At 44.3% G+C, this 10000-nt stretch overlaps 1 protein-coding gene across 1 annotated transcript in view; it reads left to right on the forward strand.

The window, feature by feature from the left end:
- LOC127633615 (paladin-like) overlaps nucleotides 1-10000 on the forward strand; it is a 319141-nt gene that overhangs the window by 25143 nt on the left and 283998 nt on the right. The window lies entirely within an intron of this gene.

Here is a 10000-nt window from a genome sequence, read left to right on the forward strand (position 1 = left end):
CAGTAGTATATAATTACTTAAGCTCATGAATAATAGCAAGAATAACACATTTATAACCTCATTTTTCTTTCTGATTCAGTTTATTATTTTTTATTTATCGAATTATATCTATATATTTTTCAATGTTTCTTTTCTCTTTAGATAGACAGACACAGAGACAACAGATGGACAGACGGACAGACAGACAGACAGATAGACAGACAGACAGTGAGATAGACAGAGAGAGAGAGAGAGATAGATAGATAGAAAGACAGACAGTGAGATAGATAGACAGACAGACAGAGGGAGATAGATAGACAGACAGACAGAGGGAGATAGATAGACAGACAGAGAGAGATAGATAGACAGACAGACAGACAGAGAGATAGACAGACAGACAGACAGAGAGAGAGAGATAGATAGACAGAGAGAGAGAGAGATAGATAGGCAGACAGATAGAAAGACAGACAGACAGATAGATAGAAAGACAGATAGATCTCGGTATAGGTTAGTATTGCTTTTTCATGTGCGTTGCTGCTACATTTACATTACATTTATGCATTTGGCAGACGCTTTTATCCAAAGCGACTTACAGAGCCCTTATTACAGGGACAATCCCCCCCGGAGCAACCTGGAGTTAAGTGCCTTGCTCAAGGACACAATGGTGGTGGGCGTGGGGTTCGAACCTGCAACCTTCTGATTAACAGCCCTGTGCTTTAGCCACTACACCACCACCACGCCCAATTACACTGCTACAGTGTAATTGGGCGTGTCCTCTGTGTTGATTGATTGACAGCACTCTGCGCATGCGCGCCCAAAGCGGGTCTGTTGACTCGAGTTCTTTCAAATGCAAAAACACAAAGAATCTCTCAAATTATCACTGGAACAAGAGCCGGTGCGCTATCATACATTTATTCTATCAGTTAATGTGAATATATAGTCGAACAGAAAGGTCATTGGATAAATAGTTTGATTACCTTCATGTCAAGGCCAGTCCGCTAAAAATGATCTTTCCAGACTGTGGTCACATTTAGGGTTGAGACTTTTGAAGTTGTAAAATTAATATGCGTTATTAATAAAAATTGTATATCCTTTCTTATATGTTAAAATTAGAAATTTCCTGACCCATGACTTATATATATATTGGATAATTTCTTATTGTTATTAAAAGATTGGAGACACAATTAAATATAGCAGGAAAACTGAATCATTATAAAATCCAAATGGGTGGGGTATGCATTTGGATAAAGATGAACAAAAACAATAGATTATGTGGAGATTTATAATAAGTATAAATGCAGAGAAGTCTGTCAGGGACGTGACAGTTACAGATAATTGTATTACATTAAATGCTTTATATATATATATGTTTTAATTCACTGTAATAGAGATATTAGTGGCCATTATATAATAAAGCTTATTGTTTTTATTTATTTACTTAGTTATTTAACACCTGCAACACACACACACACACACACACACACACACTCCTCCAACACCTGCAACACACACACACACACACACACCTCCACACACCTGCAACACCACACACACACACACACACACACACTCCTCCAACACCTGCAACACACACACACACACACACTCCTCCAACACCTGCAACACACACACACACACACACACACACACTCCTCCAACACCTGCAACACACACACACACACACACTCCTCCAACACCTGCAACACACACACACACACACACACTCCTCCAACACCTGCACACACACACACACACACACACTCCTCCAACACCTGCAACACACACACACACACACTCCTCCAACACCTGCAACACACACACACACACACACACACACACTCCTCCAACACCTGCAACACACACACACACACACTCCTCCAACACCTGCAACACACACACACACACACACACACACACTCCTCCAACACCTGCAACACACACACACACACACACACACACACACTCCTCCAACACCTGCACACACACACACACACACACACACACTCCTCCAACACCTGCAACACACACACACACACACTCCTCCAACACCTGCAACACACACACACACACACACACACACTCCTCCAACACCTGCAACACACACACACACACACACACACACACTCCTCCAACACCTGCAACACACACACACACACACACACACACTCCTCCAACACCTGCAACACACACACACACACACTCCTCCAACACCTGCAACACACACACACACACACACACACACACACTCCTCCAACACCTGCACACACACACACACACACACTCCTCCAACACCTGCAACACACACACACACACACACACACACACACACACTCCCTCCAACACCTGCAACACACACACACACACACACACACACACTCCTCCAACACCTGCAACACACACACACACACACACACACACTCCTCCAACACCTGCAACACACACACACACACACACACACACACACACTCCTCCAACACCTGCAACACACACACACACACACTCCTCCAACACCTTCAACACACACACACACACACACACACACACTCCTCCAACACCTGCAACACACACACACACACACACACTCCTCCAACACCTGCAACACACACACACACACACACACACTCCTCCAACACCTGCAACACACACACACACACACACACACTCCTCCAACACCTGCACACACACACACACACACACACACTCCTCCAACACCTGCACACACACACACACACACACACACACTCCTCCAACACCTGCAACACACACACACACACACACACTCCTCCAACACTTGCAACACACACACACACACACTCCTCCAACACCTGCAACACACACACACACACACACTCCTCCAACACCTGCAACACACACACACACACACACACTCCTCCAACACCTGCAACACACACACACACACACTCCTCCAACACCTGCAACACACACACACACACACACACACACTCCTCCAACACCTGCAACACACACACACACACACACACTCCTCCAACACCTGCAACACACACACACACACACACACACACACTCCTCCAACACCTGCAACACACACACACACACACACACTCCTCCAACACCTGCAACACACACACACACACACTCCTCCAACACCTGCAACACACACACACACACACACACACACTCCTCCAACACCTGCAACACACACACACACTCCTCCAACACCTGCAACACACACACACACACACACACACACACACACACACTCCTCCAACACCTGCAACACACACACACACACACACACACACACACTCCTCCAACACCTGCAACACACACACACACACACTCCTCCAACACCTGCAACACACACACACACACACACTCCTCCAACACCTGCAACACACACACACACACACACACACACACTCCTCCAACACCTGCAACACACACACACACACACACACTCCTCCAACACCTGCAACACACACACACACACTCCTCCAACACCTGCAACACACACACACACACTCCTCCAACACCTGCAACACACACACACACACACTCCTCCAACACCTGCAACACACACACACACACTCCTCCAACACCTGCAACACACACACACACACACACACTCCTCCAACACCTGCAACACACACACACACACACTCCTCCAACACCTGCACACACACACACACACACTCCTCCAACACCTGCAACACACACACACACACACACACACTCCTCCAACACCTGCAACACACACACACACACACACACACACACTCCTCCAACACCTGCACACACACACACACACACTCCTCCAACACCTGCACACACACACACACACACACACACTCCTCCAACACCTGCACACACACACACACACACACACACACACACCTCCAACACCTGCACACACACACACACACACACACTCCTCCAACACCTGCACACACACACACACACACTCCTCCAACACCTGCAACACACACACACACACACACACACACACTCCTCCAACACCTGCAACACACACACACACACACACACTCCTCCAACACCTGCACACACACACACACACACACTCCTCCAACACCTGCACACACACACACACACACACACACTCCTCCAACACCTGCACCACACACACACACTCCTCCAACACCTGCACACACACACACACACACACTCCTCCAACACCTGCAACACACACACACACACACACTCCTCCAACACCTGCAACACACACACACACACACACTCCTCCAACACACACACACACACTCCTCCAACACCTGCAACACCACACACACACACACACACACACTCCTCCAACACCTGCAACACACACACACACACACACACACACTCCTCCAACACCTGCAACACACACACACACACACACTCCTCCAACACCTGCAACACACACACACACACACACACACTCCTCCAACACCTGCAACACACACACACACACTCCTCCAACACCTGCAACACACACACACACACTCCTCCAACACCTGCAACACACACACACACACACACTCCTCCAACACCTGCAACACACACACACACACACACACACACACTCCTCCAACACCTGCAACACACACACACACACACTCCTCCAACACCTGCAACACACACACACACACACTCCTCCAACACCTGCAACACACACACACACACACTCCTCCAACACCTGCAACACACACACAGGAGAGACATCACCTCCACACACTCATCTGCTTCTCACAGGGTTAGTACAAGGTGCTTAAAAAGTGCTTGAATGATATAAAATCATAAAATATGTTGTTTAAATAATTTAATAAATGAAATGTGTTTATTTATTTTCGGAAAAACATAATGACAGACCACTAGACCACTGCAGAAGCGAGCAGCGCATAGATGGCGCTGTCACGTGACACCTGTTACTTTTGGCAGCGCTGTTCAGAATGGGCCAATCACAATCAAGTGTCACTGGAGGATTTAATATATATATTTTATAGATACTACTGTGGTGGATTTAACAATTATGAATCTTTCTAACTATCAGTTTGAATTAAAAATGACTCTCCAGAGTGAAAGAATTGAGATGACATGTAAAACGTTCAGAGATTTGAATTATTTGAATGCAGATCAATTGAGGATTCGGTTTTGTGTGTCGTCTAGCGCCCCCTTGTGTAAAGACGGTAATTGTCTGAAAAAAAAAACAATCCTTGTCCCCTTCATCTGCTCCACAACTCTATGACATGTAAAGTTATTTATGTATTTATTCTATAATTAATTTTTAATAAAAGCATTAGCGCAAGGCCGAACAAGTGTCCAAAAAAGTAAAACAAAATTATTGTTAATAATTTAAATAAATTAAAAAGAATGTTTGTCCCTTGATTTCATGGCATTGTTGTTATCAATGATAAAAAAAAAAAAAAATGATGTTTAAAATTTGTTTGGTTTTTAATCCAAAAAGTTGTGGAAAATATTTTTTAAGGTCAAAGTTCAGAGGCTGCATAAATATGCATATAATGATTTTACGCAGCATGTTAAAAAGTTATTAATTCACATTTTAACTGATATATTTTCACACAAAAATATTCGGTGTTGTACCCCATTGAACCCTCCATTCATGAAACAAAATTTTAAATAAAAGAAAGTACAACAGCCAATCCGAAGATCCCGAAAAAAAGTCAGTTGGTGCTTCAGTGACTACTTCGCTCAGAGAACCTGTCAATCACAGCTGTCAATCATGATGTCACAGCAGCGTTTTTATAGCATCAAATAACTAAAAACAAACTTATTTTGAAAACAAACACTTGAAATGACATCAACGTGATAGAAACGACAGTAAATGACAGAAACTATCTTTGGGAAAAAGATATGTGAAGTGTAATTTAATTGTTTAGTTGGTCTCACGTCCCGTTGAATAACATGGGGAGGCGGGGCTTATGACCTATACTAGGACCAGCCACCGGGGGGCGATCGAGACGTTTTGGGTTCACTTTTGAGGGCTTGTGCGGCACACTTGCTCAGACATTTTTATTTTTTAGAGACAAGCCACATATACACAATACTACAGATATATTTTACAATAATGCCGAGACATTATACTCATTAGTGTAATGGTTTTCAATGCTTTGGAGTTGTTGGAGGTACAAAGAGTATTTAAATAATATTTCAAGTCTTTACACAAAAGTGCAAATAGGGGCTTTATAGACATAAATTTACACTTATGTATTAAAAACATAAACAGATTAATCAGAAAATATTAACGTAATTCATTAAAACTGTGAAAACCAAATAAAACGTCTTTATAAAGCAAAGAAAAACTAGTTAAAATAGAGGTACAAACAAAATGTTCTCCAAAATACTCCAGCGTGGACACATTCCCAATACAGGTGAGGGGCAGATTCATCTCAAAGTGCATATATTTCAGGAGCATGTTTCTTAAATAAAGATTGACGGGGTAAAAACGGTGTAACAGTTTAAAGGACACATCCTTAACCATAATTAAATATTTGTGAGGTAAAGACCGTACGACCTGCGTCAGACGTGCTTGTGTCGCGTCTGGGGTGCGTTGCGTCATAAAAGTAAAACGTTTATGTCACTGTGTCGAGTTAAATATAGTTTAATACTCAGTCTCGCAAATCTCTTAGTTTGCATTTGTGCTCCTTCTAGTGTTTTGAACGCAAGAACATAACGCATGTGTCCGCTGAAGGGTTGTTCATGTTTTGTTCACTGTCTAAACTGTGTGTTGCTCACACAGCTGAAATTGCACTTACTGCCCCCTGGAGTAAACAGGAGGTACTACAAGCTTAATTTTTTTAGCGCGTTATTTTTTGTCAAATGAATCGCACATTATTAACCCTAATTTAAAGATAACTATGTATAATTATATATTGAGATAAATATGTATAATCATTATATATTGAATTATTGTTTTATGAGGGGCTTTCTCAGCAAATAAACGTGATTAATTAATCGGGACATCATGTAATTAATTCGATTAAAAATTGTAATCGATTGACAGCTCCAGTAAAAACTGAACTGAACGGAAAATTTCAATATTTTTTAAGTAACAAGTGGAAAGTCAAATTTTTTGAGAATGACCCATTTGCAGTTTGGGACAGTTCCTCACATAAATCTGTTGTGTGACTTTAGCAAACATGGAGTCATATGGACGACTCTTTACAGACTCTGAAGCATCGGTGTGAACCCTGTTCTCAGGGTGACTTGAGCTGGCCGGCGGTGTCGTAATGATGTCTGGATCACTGTCCATGACGTGTCCTCACCGGTCAGGGTTTGTGTGCCCAAGTGATTCAAAATCAGACGGTCTGTCGATGGTTATCTGCTTTCTGATGACCTTGTGAAAAATCTGTTCCAGACAGTATATTGTGAAATATGAGGCTGGCGTACAGTACGACTGCTGTTTGTACTGGGACGTCTCGCTTTGAGCAGGCTGTCTGATTACATTACTGTAACCGTGATGTTTGCTTTTTTAACTTGAGTCACATGTTTGTGAGGCAATCAATGCAATGTGAATGTAAATTGACTTTCCTTGTTCCTGGTAGCTTGTTGCTAATCTGTCAAATGCCCCAGTTGGGACAGCAGATGCCCGCCTCTTCACCCTGCAGCAGGGACCTAAACCTGGAGCTGGTGCCCCTCCCCATGGTGGACCAAGATGAGCGTACCCACAGAACCCCTCCACCGCGCCAGGTGCCAGTCAAGCAGCAAATAAATGACCCAAAGGCTAAAGCAGCCACTAATATTTGTAACGTTTTGAACTTGCGCTGTTGTCATTTATTTGGTCGTCAGGTTTCCATTCTGTCTCCATTGGTTTCATGTTTGGCCCCTCGATGCCCCCCTCCAGCCTGTTAGGCCCCTCTGGTGCCCCCTCCTGGTCCCATGATGCCCACGCCACCTGCCCCAGGGTTCATATCACCCACCACCCTGGCAGGGGGACCCATGTTTCCAGGAGTTCCACACACAAAGGGCCCTGCACCTCCTCCCAACGGGGCATACGGGTATCCTCAGGGGGACGGGCGCTCCAGCGGACAAGAGCTTCACGCGTGCTGGTGTCCCTCCTCTGCCCACAGGTACAGCCGACATATGCAGGAACCCCAAAACTAACAAATCTATAGATTTACTAGAAGAAGCACAAATGTGTGTTCCAGTGATGCACTTACAATAGAAGTCAATGGGGTCCATTTTTAAAGGGTTAACAAGCCGTTTTAATGCACGTAAATCATGTTAACACGTTAATACGTTGGTATATGTATGTACACTTATTACAAGAGTAATTGCCAAATAAACCAATAAATGGCATGAAATGTTGATTTGAGATGAAATTATTTTATTAGCTTAATTGTAGAGATCGGCGAGTGAAGTAATCAATACCCAGATGGGCGATACGATGCGTCTTAATCCCAGATGTGCGGTTGTTACTCAGAATTATCAGACCACTAGATGGCGCCATTGACCGATTCCAGAGAGCCGTGTGATACCTGGATTTAATTTTGGACCTGTTTTGTATTTTTGATTGTCTGCCACAGGAAAAACATTTGTCTGATGACCAAGAAAAAATATAGCAGACTTCGTCTGAACAGTCTGAAGGTCTCTGCCAAGATTGGTGGATATAACTTGAAGCTCTAGAAGGAAATTACAAACAATGTTTATGAGCAGTATGATGACAAGCCGACATAATGATGTGTGATTGATGTTAAATGTGCATAACAGGACTATATAGTCCACACACGTGTGTGTGTGTGTGTGTGTGTGTGTGTGTGTGTGAGAGTGAGTGTGTGAGTGAGTGAGTGTGTGTGTGTGTATGTAAGTGTGTGTGAGCGTGTGCTAGTGTGTGTGTGCGTGAGCGTGCGTGCGTGAGCGTGCGAGGGAGTGTGTGTGCGCGTGTGAGGGAGTGTGTGCGCGTGCGAGGGAGGGAGAGTGTGTGTGTGTGTGTGTGTGTGTGTGTGAGCGTGTGTGTGTGTGTGTGAGCGTGTGTGTGTGTGTGCGTGAGCGAGTGCGTGAGTGTGTGTGTGTGCGCTTGCGAGGGAGTGTGAGTGTGAGTGTGTGTGTGTGCGCGTGTGCGAGGGAGTGTGTGTGTGTGTGTGTGTGTGCGTGTGCGCGGGAGTGTGTCTGTGTGCGCGGGAGTGTGTGTGTGTGTGTGTGTGTGTGTGTGTGTGTGTGTGTGTGTGTGGTACAGCTGCAAGAGAACTACTGTAGATCCTCCGGGCCGAGTTCAGGTGCCACCAGGAGCTCCTCAAGAGCTGGCATACAGGTGAGAGAAATATGCCAGCTGTAGTCCTGCCTCACGCCGATCGGCTGTCTGTGTATTCCAGAATGCACATTAGCTGGACCGGCCCTGAAAAATACAACTTTAATGTTTGTGAATTGAGTTAAAGCACAATTTATGCGGCCATTGTTATCCGATTTGATCACATACGAGCTGTTACTTGACTTGACTGGAAATATCTGCCGTTATTAATAATGACCAGACATCAGATGTCCATGTGATTAAAGAAAAGACAGTTTTTCTGTGATCATTGTGAACAGTATTTGATTTCACCTGTGTGTGTGTGTGTTGTAGTCTTTACGGCAGCTTTCCACAGAACGCTTTGAGCAGAAGGAAATTCCAGCAGAACACGTGATACAGAAGAACACATGCAGCGCTGTCAACTGGCTGCAACAGACCTGGTCAACACACACTCATACACAAAGACTCTGTAGATCGTTGCCGTTTCAGATGACACGCCCACAAACCGCACATATCTGTTCACTGGCCATCTAATGTGTGCTGCACTCAAAACTGGCCTCCTCTTATCTGATTGGCTGCTTTATGCAACCTTTGGGTTACATCAGTGTGCATGTTTGTATAAGCCCAGTTAGAAACAAAGTAGCGTTCACAAGCGACGGGTTTGATCCAGTCTAATCAATTAAGCCAAACAAAGTGTATATCTCCGATTTCATTTCCGTCTATAAATACATTTCCGCCACATTTGGAAAAACGATCTAGGCCGCATGTCCAATTTGCACGAAATTTGGTATGCAT

The sequence above is a fragment of the Xyrauchen texanus genome, chromosome 40 (assembly GCF_025860055.1).
Source record: "Xyrauchen texanus isolate HMW12.3.18 chromosome 40, RBS_HiC_50CHRs, whole genome shotgun sequence".
In the NCBI taxonomy this organism is placed as follows: domain Eukaryota; kingdom Metazoa; phylum Chordata; class Actinopteri; order Cypriniformes; family Catostomidae; genus Xyrauchen; species Xyrauchen texanus.